This window comes from Scomber japonicus, chromosome 14, assembly GCF_027409825.1.
Source record: "Scomber japonicus isolate fScoJap1 chromosome 14, fScoJap1.pri, whole genome shotgun sequence".
Taxonomy (NCBI): Eukaryota; Metazoa; Chordata; class Actinopteri; order Scombriformes; family Scombridae; genus Scomber; species Scomber japonicus.
In genome coordinates, this window is record NC_070591.1 from 3,077,173 (window position 1) to 3,092,578 (window position 15,406).

The 15,406-nt window shown below is 41.3% G+C and overlaps 9 non-coding genes across 9 annotated transcripts; 2 read left to right on the forward strand and 7 right to left on the reverse strand.

Moving 5' to 3' along the window:
- Nucleotides 1-13: 13 nt before the first annotated feature.
- On the reverse strand, nt 14-87 carry trnat-ugu (transfer RNA threonine (anticodon UGU)). The gene has a single exon. It is a non-coding gene; the product is annotated as a tRNA-Thr (tRNA).
- A 232-nt stretch (nt 88-319) lies between these two features.
- Nucleotides 320-393, reverse strand: trnat-agu (transfer RNA threonine (anticodon AGU)). The gene has a single exon. It is a non-coding gene; the product is annotated as a tRNA-Thr (tRNA).
- Nucleotides 394-535: 142 nt separating this feature from the next.
- trnat-agu (transfer RNA threonine (anticodon AGU)) lies at nt 536-609 on the forward strand. The gene has a single exon. It is a non-coding gene; the product is annotated as a tRNA-Thr (tRNA).
- Nucleotides 610-864: 255 nt separating this feature from the next.
- On the forward strand, nt 865-938 carry trnat-agu (transfer RNA threonine (anticodon AGU)). Its single transcript has one exon. It is a non-coding gene; the product is annotated as a tRNA-Thr (tRNA).
- A 460-nt stretch (nt 939-1,398) lies between these two features.
- Nucleotides 1,399-1,472, reverse strand: trnat-ugu (transfer RNA threonine (anticodon UGU)). Its single transcript has one exon. It is a non-coding gene; the product is annotated as a tRNA-Thr (tRNA).
- Nucleotides 1,473-1,610: 138 nt separating this feature from the next.
- Nucleotides 1,611-1,684, reverse strand: trnat-agu (transfer RNA threonine (anticodon AGU)). The gene has a single exon. It is a non-coding gene; the product is annotated as a tRNA-Thr (tRNA).
- A 170-nt stretch (nt 1,685-1,854) lies between these two features.
- On the reverse strand, nt 1,855-1,928 carry trnat-agu (transfer RNA threonine (anticodon AGU)). The gene has a single exon. It is a non-coding gene; the product is annotated as a tRNA-Thr (tRNA).
- A 269-nt stretch (nt 1,929-2,197) lies between these two features.
- Nucleotides 2,198-2,271, reverse strand: trnat-agu (transfer RNA threonine (anticodon AGU)). Its single transcript has one exon. It is a non-coding gene; the product is annotated as a tRNA-Thr (tRNA).
- A 285-nt stretch (nt 2,272-2,556) lies between these two features.
- On the reverse strand, nt 2,557-2,630 carry trnat-ugu (transfer RNA threonine (anticodon UGU)). The gene has a single exon. It is a non-coding gene; the product is annotated as a tRNA-Thr (tRNA).
- Between the last annotated feature and the right edge of the window lie 12,776 nt (nt 2,631-15,406).

The window sequence follows — 15,406 nt, forward strand, 5'->3', positions numbered from 1 at the left end:
AACATCATTTCACAGGTACTGCTGGGATTTGAACCCAGGATCTCCTGTTTACAAGACAGGCGCTTTAACCAACTAAGCCACAGCACCTCTTGTTGTGACTGTAGATGTTGTTCAAAGCTTCATTGATGAAGACATTAACTGTCTTGTTTCGTTGGAACAACAGTCCAAAACTCTAATGGCACTTTTCCACTACACAGTTCCAGGAACAACCTACTCAACATGGGCGGGGTTATCATAGCACAGCTCTGCGATACTGCTGAGTAGAATTTATAGGAAACAGATCTTCCTCATTGCTATGTGTCTCCTATCATCATCTCACAGGTACTGCTGGGATTTGAACCCAGGATCTCCTGTTTACTAGACAGGCGCTTTAACCAACTAAGCCACAGCACCTCTGAAAGGCTGCTGTCAGAGTCGTCTTGAGTTATTGCTGATGGATTCAGATCCTTTCCTTTAAATGGTTTTAATTTAAACCTGTAAATGTTGGGTTTGCATCAGCAGTAACTCAACACGACTCTGGCTAGGGGCCTTCAGAGGTGCTGTGGCTTAGTTGGTTAAAGCGCCTGTCTAGTAAACAGGAGATCCTGGGTTCAAATCCCAGCAGTACCTGTGAGATGCTGTTCTAAAGACTGTTTCTCATTATAATAAGAAATCTAGTTTGTAGAAAGTCAGCAGTTTGGATCCAGTGAAAACAAATGTTGCATGATACTTTCAACATGTATTTGATCTGACACTCCGATAATCATTCTTCGTAATGTATAACTTGCTAATGCATACTAAAAGGTTTTAATTAGAAACACTTATGCAGGAAATGTTGGGTTTGCATCAGTAATAAGTCAACACGACTGACAGTAGTCCTTCAGAGGTGCTGTGGCTTAGTTGGTTAAAGCGCCTGTCTAGTAAACAGGAGATCCTGGGTTCAAATCCCAGCAGTACCTGAGAAATGCTATTAGAAGACCCATAACAAGGATTGATTTGACTCCTCTCATAAACTGACTAGAAATTGGAGAGTATTGGCAGCCTTCTGGAGGTCTTGCTCACCAAACCCTTCTTATTGGTCTCACTGCAGGGATCAGTATCTTGTTTGTTTTGGTAAATGTCTTCCTCAACGAATATTTTAACAACATGTAAAGGTAGAGTAAGAGGTGCTGTGGCTTAGCTGGTTAAAGTGCCTGTCTAGTAAACGGGAGATCCTGGGTTCAAATCCCAGCAGGCTTTGAACCCAGACAGGCGCACCTCTGAAGGCCTGCTATCAGAGTCATGTTGAGTTACTGCTGATGCAAACCCAACATTTAAAGGTTTAATGCTTTAAATTAAAACATCTGAAGGAATCTTTCATGAAGAGTTTATAGGAAGTACAAGTTCCTCATTGTTATGTGTCTCCTAACACAATTTCACAGGTACTGCTGGGATTTGAACCCAGGATCTCCTGTTTACAAGACAGGCGCTTTAACCAACTAAGCCACAGCACCTCTTGAAGGGTTCATGTTGGGTTACTGCTGATGCAAACTCGACATTTATGGGTTTAATGCTTTAAATAACGAAGGAAAACTTTCCTTTATAGGGAACACCTGTTCCTCATTGCCATGTGTCTTCAATCATCATCTCACAGGTACTGCTGGGATTTGAACCCAGGATCTCCTGTTTACTAGACAGGCGCTTTCACCAACTAAGCCACAGCACCTCTTACTCTATCTTTACATGTTGTTAAAAGGTTCATTGAGGAAGATATTTACCAAAACAAACATGATACTGATCCCTGCAGTGAGGGTTTAATGATTATATCCTTATCTTGTTGTTGACTTGTAAAGGTTCAGGATAGTGTGCTTCTGTAGGAGATAACTTCTCTGAATCAGGTACTGCTGGGATTTGAACCCAGGATCTCCTGTTTACTAGACAGGCGCTTTCACCAACTAAGCCACAGCACCTCTTGCAGTGCATGTAGATGTTGTTCAAAGCTTCATTGACGAAGACATTAACCATCTTGTTTTGTTGGAACAACAGTCCAAAACTGTAATGACACTTTTCCACTACACAGTTCTAGCACTACTCAGACAAGGAACGACCTTTTCCATTACAAAAAGGTACCGACTGAAGGTGGGCGGGGTCATCATAGCACAGCTCTGCGATACTGCAGAGTAGAATTTATAGGAAACAGATGTTTTTCATTGCTATGTGTCTTTTATCATCATCTCTCAGGTACTGCTGGGATTTGAACCCAGGATCTCCTGTTTACTAGACAGGCGCTTTAACCAGCTAAGCCACAGCACCTCTGAAGGACCCCTAGCCAGAGTCGTGTTGAGTTACTGCTGATGCAAACCCAACATTTCTGATTGAAGTGCTTCAAATTAAAACCTTTTAAATGACTAAAGTATACATACTCAAGTTACGAAGAATGATTATTGGAGTGTTTGCAGACGAATTTACTGCTGATAGATTCATCAAATACTTATTGGAAGTATCATGCAACATTTGCTTTCACTGGATCCAAACTGCTGACTTTCTACAAACTAGATTTCTTATTATAATGATCTGAACTTTAGAACAGCATCTCACAGGTACTGCTGGGATTTGAACCCAGGATCTCCTGTTTACAAGACAGGCGCTTTAACCAACTGAGCCACAGCACCTCTGAAGGCCCGTAGCCAGAGTCGTATTGAGTTACTGCTGATGCAAACCCAACATTTACAGGTTTAAATTAAAACCATTTAAATGACTAAAGGAAACTTTCATCATGTAGAATTTAGAGGAAATAAGTGCTCTTCATTGTTATGTGTCTTCTAACATCATCGCAGAGGTGCTGCTGGGATTTGAACCCAGGATCTCCTGTTTACTAGACAGGAACTTTAACTGACTGAAATATAGTAGTCTTGATGTCACTTCCTGCTGATGATGTCACATGAGGATCAGTTCATGATTTTAATGGAGGGAGAGCTACTGAGGTACAGTAACTAAATATTGTGATTTTAATGAATCATCATGAGTTTATAAAAGGAAACCTTTGAACTTTTACCTTTAATTTTATTACTCACATCCAAAGTAGACTTTCATCAAAGGACATGAGGGATATGTGGAGTCATCAAAGGTAAACAAGATCATTTCTGTTTTAAAGATCAAATGTATGAAATGTTTGTTAAAATCTTATTAAAGGGAACATTTCACTTGACATAAAAAGCTTTATTCAAACAGATTTTGTCGACTCACTGAGCTTTTATAGGATCTTTGGCCTTACTCCCAACATATTTATATATTATATGTAGCTGATGTCTATGAATGTATACAGATAAGGTTTTAGGCAGTAAAAGTAAATGACAGATTTTTGTCAACTCAGCAGAAAAAATACAGTTGAAAAGGTCAGAGGTCAGAGGCATTCGTGGAATCACTGGGTGACCTAACTTAACCCCAGAGTCACTGAGTATCTGCACACCTTTTTATTGTTTTATTGCACACAAGTTATTTATGGCATGGACCTCTGGGGGGGGGCCACGGACCACATGTTGAGAACCACTGCTTTAATGTCGTAAAAACACTTTGAAATAATCTAGAAATAAAACTTCCTTGCCTTTTTAAAAACTGGTAAAACTAAAGGACATTACAACAGAGATATGTTATTAAAGCTGCCTTCACCTTCCTGTTCCTTCCCTCCTTCCTTCCTCCCTCCCTTCCTTCATTCCTTCCTCCCTCCTTTCCTTGCCTCCTTCCTTTCTCCTTCCTTTCCTACCTTTCTTCCTCCCTTCCTTCTTTCCTTTCCTTCCTTCCTTCCTTCCTCCTTTCCTTCCCTCCCATCCCCTCCTTCTTTCTCTCTTTCTTTCCTCCCCCCCACCTTCCTCTCTCCTTTCCTTCCCTCCTTCCATCCTTCCTTCCTTCCTTCCTCCCTCCCTCCCTCCCTCCCTCCTTTCTTTCCTTCTTCCCACCTCTCCTTCCTTCCTTCCTTCCTTCCTTCCTTCCTTCCCCCTTCATTCCTTGACTTGAGGACAACAGGAGGGTTAACAATGATATTTTACTATTTTTTAAGAATGGAAACCAGCTTCAGTCGTGTTTGGTGCAACGCATATGGAAACTAGTAAGGGGGAGTGTGTGTGTGTGTGTGTGTGTGTGTGTGTGTGTGTGTGTGTGGGTGAGGGGGGGGGGGGCTATAAGCAGACAGTAAGCTGCAGCAGACTGTAAATATGAGTATGTTGTGGTGAAGGTCGGGTTAATCCTCCGCTATCTGCCCCATAAATCACTGAGACGTCAGGAAGTCATTATCTGTGGCGGACTGCTGCACAACGCTGATTTAACCGCCTCTTAGATCAAAAGGGGGGGGGGGGGGGGGGGGGTGGTAGGGGGGTGTTCAGACGCTTAGAAAGGAGGCCCTGTCATTGGTCGGACTGATGGAGAGCATGTACAGTGAGATAAATAGTTGGGCGGCGGTCCAAATGGGCCCCTATGCATGAGGAGGGGGGTTAGAGGCGGAGGGGGGGTTAGGGGGGCAGGGCAGGGAGGGGGGGTGGGGGGGGTGGGGGCGATGTGATCTAAACATTCCTCTGAAAGGTGATCAACTTGTCTATCTTTTGCAAGCTGGCGTGCAAAACTAAACTTCAAATATAAACACCCCTCAAAAAAAAAAGAAAACATGTCACATTCCTCAAATGCACCTCGACGACAGCCGGGAATGCCGCCTCTCCCTTCCTGCACACACACACACACACACACACACACACACACACACACACGCACACACACACAGAAACAGACACATACACACTTACATACGCACACACACACACGCACACACACACACGCACACACACACGTTTCTCTGTGTTTTTGCTTCAAGTATAAATAAATCATCATATTTGGTGAAAGTGGGAAGGAAACTGTGTCCTTCCTCCCTCCCTCCCTCCCTCCCTTCCTTCCTTCCTTCCTTTCCTCCCTCCCTCCTTTCCTCCCTCGCTCCTTTCCTTCCTTCCTTCTTCCACCCTCCCTTCCTCCCTTCCCTCCTTCCTTCCCTCCTTTCCGTCCTCCCTTCCTCCCTGCTTTCCTTCCTCCCTTCCCTCCTCCCTACCTTCCTTCCTTCCTTCCTCCCTTCCTCCCTCCTACCTTCCTCCCTCCCTCCTTTCCTCCCTCCCTCCTTTCCTTCCTTCCTTCCTTCCTTCCTCCCTCCCTCCTACCTTCCTCCCTCCCTCCTTTCCTTCCTTCCTTCTTCCTCCCTCCCTTCCCACCTTCCTTCCCTCCTTTCCGTCCTCCCTTCCTCCCTGCTTTCCTTCCTCCCTTCCCTCCTTCCTTCCTCCTTTCCTTCCTCCCTTCCTTGAGGAAAAGAGCCTCGACCCTCATGTTTTAGTTGTTTCATCTATACAAGAAATGTAACTATCCTCATTATCCATTTAAGATGCTACTAAACAAAAGTGTGTTAGTACAGATGGTTGTTGCTATGGCGACGACACCTCTAGTCCCATTGGTGTAACAGGCGGCATAGTTGAAAGCAGTTTGCAAGTTTCAACTCGTCATTTCATCATTCATCTTTAGTCTGAACTGAGCTTTAAAGAAGGAAATCAATCTAAAAAGTGACGGATGAGAATAGAAAAACATGGTTGAAGTTGATGATTAATTATTTTTTTCTGTTTGTGCAACGGCTCAAAAACCTAAATGGAAATTCTGCTGATTCACTCTGACGATTACTGTCAAAAAGCTGAAGGTGTGTCTAAATATCACAGGTACTACAGATGGAAGCTAATTAATGCATCTTTTCTCTTTAGGATTAATGATGATTAACTGTTCCTGATACCTGCAACTAAACCAAACAACCAGTATAAAGAAGCTAAACGCACAGACTGGCAGCTCAGTTTTGTTAGGAAGTTAGGAAGGATAGGAGGAAGGAAGGAAATAGGGAAGGAAGGAAGGAAGGAATGAGGAAGGAAAGGAGTACGGAGGGAGGGAGGGATGAAAAGAGGAAGGAAGGAAAGATGAAAGGAAGGAAGGAAGGATGGGCAGAAGACAGGAAGAAATGACAGAGAAAGGAAAGACGGAAGAAAGGAAGGAAGGATGGAAGGAAAGACGGAAGGAAGGAAATAGGGAAGGAAGAAATGAGGAAGGAAAGGAGTAAGGAAGGAGGGAGGGATGAAAAGAGAAGGAAGGAGGGAAGGAAGGAAAGGAAGGAAGGAAGGAAGGAAGGAAGGAAGGAAGGAAGGGAGGAAGAAAGGGAGGAAGGACGGAAGGATGGGCAGAAGAAAAGACAAGAAGACAGGAAGAAAGGAAAGAAAGAAAGGAAAGATGGAAGAAAGGAAGGAAGGGAGAAAGGAGGGAAGGAAGGAAGGAAGGAAAGAAGGAAGGAAGAAAGGATGGAAAGGAGGAAGGAAGGAAGGAAGGAAGAGAGGAAGGAAGGAGGGAAGGAAGGAAGGAAGGAGGCAAGGAGGGAAGGAAGGAAGGAAGGAAGGAAGGAACCCTAACCCTCTGCACACACACTTCAACCCTAACCCTCTGCACACACACTTCAACACTAACCCTCTGCACACACACTTCAACCCTAACCCTAACCCTCTGCACACACACTTCAACCCTAACCCTCTGCACACACACTTCAACCCTAACCCTCTGCACACACACTTCAACCCTAACCCTCTGCACACACACTTCAACCCTAACCCTAACCCTCTGCACACACACTTCAACCCTAACCCTCTGCACACACACTTCAACCCTAACCCTCTGCACACACACTTCAACCCTAACCCTCTGCACACACACTTCAACCCTAACCCTCTACACAGACACTTCAACCCTAACCCTCTGCACACACACTTCAACCCTAACCCTCTGCACACACACTTCAACCCTAACCCTCTGCACACACACTTCAACCCTAACCCTCTGCACACACACTTCAACCCTAACCCTCTGCACACACACTTCAACCCTAACCCTCTGCACACACACTTCAACCCTAACCCTCTGCACACACACATCAACCCTAACCCTCTGCACACACACTTCAACACTAACCCTCTGCACAGACACTTCAACCCTAACCCTCTGCACACACACTTCAACCCTAACCCTAACCCTCTGCACACACACATCAACCCTAACCCTCTGCACACACACTTCAACCCTAACCCTCTGCACACACACTTCAACCCTAACCCTCTGCACACACACTTCAACCCTAACCCTCTGCACACACACTTCAACACTAACCCTCTGCACACACACTTCAACACTAACCCTCTGCACACACACATCATGTTACCAAACAAACTTCAGGAAGCTGCACAAACAAGAAATGCTCCCTCTCCCCTCCTTCCCTCCTTCCTTTCTGTTTGTGTGCATATTACACAAACATGACTCAGCTTGTTAAGTTAGTGGAGTTCAGAAGTGTGTCAGAAGGTTTATTTTCCATATTTTACCTGTTTTCACTTCCTGTTTGTAGTCTGTAGAACATTTAAAGGACTAGTTCACAGTTTAAAGCAGCAGTCAGGTGTCGTATATGGACATTTAAAGGACTAGTTCACAGTTTAAAGCAGCAGTCAGGTGTCATATATGGACATTTAAAGGACTAGTTCACAGTTTAAAGCAGCAGGCAGGTGTCTCATATGAACATTTAAAGGACTAGTTCACAGTTTAAAGCAGCAGTCAGGTGTCTCATATGAACATTTAAAGGACTAGTTCACAGTTTAAAGCAGCAGGCAGGTGTCTTATATGGACATTTAAAGAGGTTGTAATCATTCCTCCTGTTCATACTGAATATTAAAACCTTCTAATGTACTTTCAGTGTAAAGTGATGGAGGACTAAATCATTTAAATCATTATAAAGTAGATGATCAGCTTCTATTGAGCTTCAGCAGTCAAAGTGATATCTGACACATTTACTGAGTGGAGTAGAACATGTAGTAGTTGTACTTTTTGTAGTAGTAATAGAATTAGTGGTAGTTATAACAGTAGTAGTACAAGTTGTACTTTTTATAATAGCAACAGTAGTAATAGTTGTAATAGTAGTCTTAGTCGAAGTAGTACTTTTTGTCATAGTACTAGTAGCAGTAGTAGTTGTTGTTATGGTAGTAGTAACAGTAGTACTTTTTGTAGTAGTAGTAGTAACAGTAGTACTTTTTGTAGTAGTAGTATTAACAGTAGTACTTTTTGTAGTAGTAGTAGTAGTAGTAGTAGTAGTAGTAGTAGTAGTAACAGTAGTACTTTTTGTAGTAGTAGTAGTAGTAGTAGTAGTAGTAGTAGTAGTAGTAGTAGTAACAGTAGTACTTTTTGTAGTAGTGGTAGTAGTAACAGTAGTACTTTTTGTAGTAGTAGTAATGGAAGTAGTACTTCTTCTAGTAGTAGTAGTAGTAGTAACAGTAGTACTTTTTGTCATAGTGTAACTAGTAGTAGTAGTACTTTTTATAGTAGTATAGTAGTAACAGTAGTACTTTTTGTAGTAGTAGTAACAGTAGTACTTTTCGGAGTAGTAGTAGTACTTTTTGTAGTGGTAGTAGTAACAGTAGTACTTTTTGTAGTAGTAGTAGCAGTTGAAGTAGTACTTTTTGTCATAGTGTAACTAGTAGTAGTAGTAGTACTTTTTATAGTAGTATAGTAGTCTTAGTAGAAGTACTTTTTGTTGTAGTAGTAACAGAAGTAGTAGTTGTAACAATAGTAGTACTGCTAGTACTTTTTGTAGTAGGAGTAGTAGCAGTTGTAACAGTAGAAGTAGTAGTTGTTACAATAGTAATAGTAGTACTTTTTGCCATAGTACTAATAACAGTAGTAATATAAGTAGTAGTAGTTACAGCAGTACTAGTAGTACTTTTTGTAGTAGTACTAATAACAGTAGTAATAGAAGTACTAGTAGTCTTTTTAGCATCATATCTCCTCTTAGTGTTTCCTGTGTCTCTGTGGTGGAAGTATAGTAACAAACAGACTTTGATACTAAAAACACTGAAGATGAAGATTTGACTTTAAACACACTTTATGTTCATTTGGGCTCCTGAACGTTGATTTAAGGCTGATTTATACTCACTTTTACACTTGTTCACTACTTAAAACTCTTAATAATTACAGAAGATATTATCTGCTTGTGTAAATGTTATATTTCAGTCATTAGGTGGAGATCTGAGGTGACTTCAAAAGCTTCACTGGGTTAGGGTTAACATCATAAAAACCACAAAGCAGCCACTCACTGATAGCAGGCGGCCGGACAAAGGTCAGAGGTCACAGTAGACTCATAACTCACCACATTTGGGATAAGCCACCAGCAGCACGTCGTCCTCCCGAGCCGTCATGCCCTCCACGGCCTGCAGATGCTCCTCGGGGCAGAGCAGCAGCGGGTACAGCACCCCGTTGTATCTGTACAGTTTCTCCTCTTCACTCATTCCCTTGGCCAGCTGCATCCTGGCCTGCATCTTGGCCTGGAGCTTGGTGGTGAGGTCGCCTTCGTCCTGATCCATGACGGAGAAGTAACGAGAGGAGTTTTTAAAAAGGTGTGATAGACGAGAAGGAGCGAGGAGAGCGAACAGAGCCAGGAGAGCGAGGAGAGATCAGAAGGTGAGCTGCTTTCTGTGCAGCTGAGAGTCCATCTGCTGCTGAACTGAGAGAGAGAGAAAAAAAGAGAAAGAGAGAGGAGGGTGTGTAGTAGTAGTAAAAGGAGGAGGAGGCACAGGCACCTCCTCCTTCTGCACACACACACACACAGAGAAACACACACATACACAGGAACACACACACAGGAACGCAGAAACACACACACGCACGCAGTAACACTCAAATAGAAACACTCTCTCTCTCTCTCTCTCTCTCTCTCTCTCTCTCACACACACACACACACACACACACACATACACACACATACAAACACACAAGCACATTTAAGAAACACACAAACACACATACACACAAAAACACACACACACACACAGGAACACAGAAACACATTTACGAAAAACACACACACACACACACACACTCACACTCTCACACACACACAGAAACAGACACACACACACACACACACACAAGGAAACGTGTGTGACTGATTGGAGATGCCTGTACAATGTTCGCCAGATGGGAGGTAACTGCTGACAGGCCGACTGCACACACACACACACACACACACACACACACACACACACACACACACACACACACACATACACACACACACACACACACACACACACAGTAAACCTTCTTTATGATGTTAGAGCTCCACCTAACAGAGCAAACACACAGTAAAAACTCATCTGTGCTTTTATTCATGATGATTAATAAACTAACATGTTATATAATGTTTATAATATATTTATATTCATTAGTTTGGAGCTTTTAACAGGACTTGTATCAGAATGAGAAAATTATAGAAGCAGAGTAGAGCTTCACCTTCTTCCAAGCTGCATGGAGAAGGAAAGAAAAGCTCCAGCAACACTTGTAGTTTACAGAACAGCTTTATTATCTGACCAACGTGTGTCTGCATGTCATCAGGGGTCATCAGGGGTCATCTAGGTCCTCCCTGATGACCCCTGATGAAGGCTGCAAGCTGAAACACATTGGTCTGATAATAAAGTTGTTCTCTACTTGGAGAAACAGATCAGGAACAAAAGAAAACTACAAATCTGCTGCTTTTTATTAACCCTTTACTTCCTGTTCATATTCTCTCCTCACAGTTTGTTCTCCTCATAAAAAATTAGAAAGCATCAATAGTCCATCTGACTGTCAGATTGACTATTGATGCTTTCTAATTTTAGCAGATTTGTAGTTTTTTTTGTGTTCCTGGTCTGTCTTCTCATCTCACGGTGACCTGTTCCTGTTTTCACTAAAGATGCATTTCTGATTTGTTGAACCGGTACTAATCATTATATACTGTCATTTTAGTCTCAGTATTGACCATGGTAGCCTTATTATGGTTGTTTGGTTTTGTCCCAGGGTAGTTACAATAACTGTGGTTTGTCCTTGTTTGCATTATCGTTTATGTCTTTTTTTGTTTGTTTATTTGTTTGTTTTTGTTTGTTTATTTGTCTGTTTGTTTTTCTATATTGTTGAGAACATGTTTGTCTGTTGAATCTATGTTTGTCTATATGTTTGGACCCCCTTGAAAACGAGATGGTACATCTCAAGGGGTTTTATCCAAATAAAAGAATTTTCAACACAATGTGTTTCAGCTTGCAGCCTTCATCAGGGGTCATCAGGGGTCATCAGGGTCATCAGCAGGCCCGGCTCTAACCAATTTGGCGCCCTAGGCAAGATTTTAGGTGGCGCCCCCCTTGCAGCACAGTAAATTCCACTGCTGGTGTACATACTCACAAGAAACTGAATAGCTTTAGGTGGCCCAAGATTTGCAGGGGTGGGACTGAGAAACCTAAACAGCACATCTGAAGAGAGAAGAGGAGTATGTGACACCAGTCTAATAATAAATATGATATGATACATAATATGATTTCAAGAATAAAATGAAATGACATAATATAAATGAAAAATCTAAGAGATACATGCATGATGTTCACTATACGGTACATGTATAATATACAATGTACTTTTTCTGATATGCAAATTATATAAGATTCAATTTTATTGTCATTACAGAATGCAAAGAAGTAGTAAACTGTAGTATAATATAGAATGTGGGAATGCTAAATTATGCTATAACATGAATGATGTGCACTTTAACACTGATGTAAAGTTTAACACTATAAACACATTTTAGACAATATGAACTGTAACACAACATACAGCTAGGCTTACAACTATAATAAAAGGGTGGAAAAGGAATAGCATTTTGATTGACTATTACAAGCTAAGAAAACCTTAGCTAACCAGATGTTAATAAAAATGTAAACAAATTTTAGATTATAACACCTGCTGAACAGATCTTTCAATAAATAATAAAACTTTCACTTTTCAACCAATTTTCAACGTCTTTTCACCGGTTACCATAGATACACGTCTTTTCACCGGTTACCATAGATACACGTCTTTTCACCGGTTACCATAGATACACGTCTTTTACACGTCTTTTCAACCAAAATGTGCTTGCTGGGAAGTAAGGTGGGAGTAGTTACATTACTATTTTCCATAACAACTTAGGCTCTTCCATAACATTAACTGGCGTTAAAACTAACAGTTAACGCTAGCTATTTAATGATTAGCAAAACATGTTATGCTAATGGTTAACGTCGCTAACGTCGTTCTGCAACAGACAAATAATGTCATGGCAACATCTTTATTGTAACGTTACCTCTGTCTTTGTCTCGTTTTTCCTCCTCTTCTTTTCTTTTTTTCCTCCCCTGGGCAGCAGACAGTTTGGGACGTTTTGACATGTTGTTGTCGAGCTTGCCTTGGGGTCACGTTAAAAAACGACCATTTTGATTGACTATTACAAGCTAAGAAAACCTTAGCTAACCAGATGTCAATAACAATGTAAAAATAAAAAAAATAATAAAATTTTAGATTATAACACCTGCTGAATAGATCTAACATTTACACATTTCCCTGAAGAAACCCAGCGAGCAAAAACCGCAATTTCAACGTTTGATTTCCGGTTAAAAACCGGTTGATATGAGGACTGAACGTCTTTTCAACCGTCTAAAAACGGTTACAACATCAACGTGTCACAAAATACATATTAGTTTGATGTCGGTTGATAATTAGCTCAGTTGTAGCTCTCTACAGAGATTGTATTGATTATTTTGACGTTTTTTCTATAAATGAGAGGAGGTGAAATGACGTCTAAACAAAACATAATTTCAAAGCATTTAATGTTGAATAAAATATCATAAATATGAAACTATATAGGCTATGTCTGCACATTAAATAAGCTGGGACTTTTCTATACAGCAATTCCCGGTGAAATATGGTTTATATGTTGAATAAACGTCTCCATATAGCCGGTAAAAAAACTTTCACTATTCAACCAATTTTCAACGTCTTTTCACCGGTTACCATAGATACACGTGCGTCTTTTCACCGGTTACCATAGATACACGTCTTTTCACCGGTTACCATAGATAGCCTACACGTCTTTTCACCGGTTACCATAGATACACGTCTTTTCACCGGTTACCATAGATACACGTCTTTTCAACCAAAATGTGCTTGCTGAGAAGTAAGGTGGGAGTAAGTTACATTACTATTTTCCATAACTTAGGCTATTCCATAACATTAACTGGCGTTAACGCTACAGTTAACGCTAGCTATTTAATGATTAGCAAACCATGTTATGCTAATGGTTAACGTCGTTAACGTCGTTCTGCAACAGACAAATAATGTCATGACATCATCTTTATTGTAACGTTACCTCTGTCTTTGTCTCGTTTTTCCTCCTCTTCTTTTCTTTTCTTCCTCCCCTGGGCACCAGACAGTTTGGGACGTTTTGACATGTTGTTGTCGAGCTTGCCTTGGGGTCACGTTAAAAAACGACCATCCTCCCCCAGGTAGCAGGTACAGTATAATTAGTGGAGGGTGGGGGGGGGGGCGTTTTAGGAAAGTAACGTGTCATCATTATCAGGGCCGTTTCAAGAAATTTGGGGGCCCCAAGCAAAATGGACTTGGAGGCCCCCCCACCACCACCGCTCACCGACACCGACACCCCTGGACCACAGCAAAAAAACCTACGCCTCACCATCCCACCCCGCCCGCCCAAAGCCTACAGGAAACACAGCATAGACACACTGTTGAAGTTCAACCACACATTATATCAATAAAATATTTCTTAACAGTGCAAATACTGCTTACAAATGTTGCATATAGGCTACTGCACACATAGTATGTTTACTTATTTTATTTGAACATTTGCAATCAACATATAAATAAAGTGCAAATTCGGTATTAAATATAAAATCCAACATAGATAAAGGAACACACACACAAACATATAAGATTAACCTTTAAAAAATATGCAAAATATCTACATCTGCTGTTTGCGAGCCTTGGCTTCAGCAAAGGCAACCACAATGTCCTCCATGTCCTAAGACGATCCCGTCTACAGTTAGCCAGTTAGCTGAGTTAGCCGCCGAGTTAGCCGCCGAGCTAGCAACTGAGTTAGCCGCCGAATTAGCCAGCCAGCTCGGGGCCCAAGGCAATTGCTTGGTTTGCCTGTCCTGTTGCGACGGGCCTGATAATTATTATTATTATTCCTATTTAATAGGCTTTGCTATGCAGTTAAATTAATGTGAGTTTATTATCTTCATATTAAAACATGATACCAAGTAGTTTTAAGAATAGTGGAAGTTTTTTTTTTTTTTTCTTCCCCCATTTGTGGCGCCCCCTGGATGGACGGCACCCTAAGCATTTGCCTATACTGCCTATGCCACGGGCCGGCCCTGTGAATGCTGCTCTATAAATAAACTTTATTATTATTATTATATTATAGAAGCTGGATTATAAAGACTAAAACTCTCTCTTCTCTTCTCTTCTCTTTCTTTACAGTCACATTTTGGGGCTTTTTTGGGGGATTTAGAGCATCAGCAGCAGTTAATCAGTTGGACAGTTTCTCTTCTCTGCAGCTTCCTGTTGTGTCAGTCTGCTCTCTTTCACTTCCTCTCCACCTTTAAATATCTTCCTCCACTCCTCGCTCCCATTCACTCTTTCACTTCCTCTCCACCTTTAAATATCTTCCTCCACTCCTCGCTCCCATTCACTCTTTCACTTCCTCTCCACCTTTAAATATCTTCCTCCACTCCTCGCTCCCATTCACTCATTCACTGCTTCTGCTCTTCTATACTGTAAGTCTGCACTACTTAAAAACACAAAGAGATTTATATGAATACGTAGCAGGAGAGAGAAAAACTGGGAAACAGGAAATATCTGTTACCATGGATACTGACAGATGATCACTCAGCTGCTGTTATATAAAGTCTAATATCATTAAAAACACATAAAAAGAGACTTAAATACAAGCATGAGGGTCTTCCTTCCTTCCTTCCTTCCTTCCTTCCTTACTTACTTACTTACTTACTTACTTACTTACTTACTTACTTACTTCCTTCCTTCCCTCTGTCCTTCCTTTCTTCCTTCCTTCCTTCCTTCCTTCCTTACTTACTTTCTTACTTCCTTCCTTCCTTACCTCCTTCCTTCCTCCTTCCTTTCTTTCTTTCTTTCTTTCTTTCTTTCTTTCTTTCTTTCTTTCTTTCTTTCTTTCTTTCTTTCTTTCTTCCTTCCTTATCTTTACTTACTTACTTACTTACTTACTTCCTTCATTACTTCCTTCCTTTCTTTCTTTCTTCCTTCCCTCCCTCCTTCATTCCTTCCTTCCTTCCTTCCTTACTTACTTACTTAATTACTTACTTTCTTCCTTACTCCTTCCTTCCTTCCTTCCTTCCTTACTTACTTACTTACTTTCTTTCTCCTTCCTCCTTCCTTCCTTCCTTCCTTTCTTTCTTTCTTTCGTTCTTTCTTTCTTTCTTCCTTCCTTCCTTCCTTACTTACTTACTTTCTTACTTTCTTTCTTCCTTCC